This window comes from Orycteropus afer, unplaced genomic scaffold, assembly GCF_000298275.1.
Source record: "Orycteropus afer afer isolate SDZICR_OR568_19922 unplaced genomic scaffold, OryAfe1.0 scaffold00039, whole genome shotgun sequence".
In the NCBI taxonomy this organism is placed as follows: domain Eukaryota; kingdom Metazoa; phylum Chordata; class Mammalia; order Tubulidentata; family Orycteropodidae; genus Orycteropus; species Orycteropus afer.
Genome location: NW_006921626.1, coordinates 12,249,416 through 12,250,360, shown reverse-complemented (window position 1 = coordinate 12,250,360; position 945 = coordinate 12,249,416). Strand labels below are relative to the sequence as shown.

The 945-nt window shown below is 36.7% G+C and overlaps 1 protein-coding gene across 1 annotated transcript in view; it reads right to left on the bottom strand.

The window, feature by feature from the left end:
- The window catches only part of DNAH14 (dynein axonemal heavy chain 14), a 792,430-nt gene that overhangs the window by 192,445 nt on the left and 599,040 nt on the right, over window positions 1-945 (bottom strand). The gene's annotated exons all lie outside the window — the stretch shown is intronic.

Below are 945 nucleotides of genomic sequence, written 5' to 3'. Positions count from 1 at the left end.
TGGCTGGTGGGTTTGAACCGCCAGCCTTCTGGTTAGCAGGCAAGTGTCTTAGCCACTATGCTACCAGAGCTCCCTTGTTTTTTTTAGGGCAGCTAATTACTAAGCAGTATTATGCTACTTTCCTGGGTTTTTTGATGTTTATGATAATTGTCAACTTTTTAAAATTTATATTTTGTGATTTCTTTACTTATTCTAAATAGATATTCATGTTCATATCTAATTTTGTATTAGTAATTTTTATGGATTGAATTGTACCCTCCCAAAATACATATTGAAATACTGGTCATAAGCCATTGTGATTTAATTACATAATTGTATTAGTTGTTCTATGGTGGAGTAGATCGTCTTCCATACTGTAATTTAATGCAATGTATTCAATCAGTTGAGGTCACAGCAGTGTAGCATGGATCCTAAACCTAATCACTTCAAAGTTGTGAAAAGATCAGAATATATGCAGAAAATACCATGGTTTGAGTCAGGTACACCTTAGTCTTCAAAGTGACATTTTGCTCTTTAACACTTTAATGAGGTCTATTGCAGCAGATTTGCCCAAGCAATACATTGTTTGATTTCCTGACTGCTGCTTCCATGGGTGTTGAGGAGTATGGATCTAAGTGAAATGAAATCCTTGACAACTTCAATCTTTTTTTCCATTTATCATGAAGTTGCTTATTGGTCCAGTTGTGAGGATTTTTGTTTTCTTTATGTTTAGCTGTAATCCATACTGTAGTCTGTAGTGTTTGATCTACATCAGTAAGTGTTTCAAAAACAAACAAACAAACAAACAAACTCACTGCTGTCGAGTAGGATCTGACTCATAGAGACCCCTCCTTGGGTTTCTGAGGTGGTTTCATTATGGAAGTAGATTGCCCAATCTTCCTTCCAAGGAGTGGCTGGTGGGTTTGAACTGCCAGCCTTCTGGTTAGCAGTCAAATGCCTTAGGCA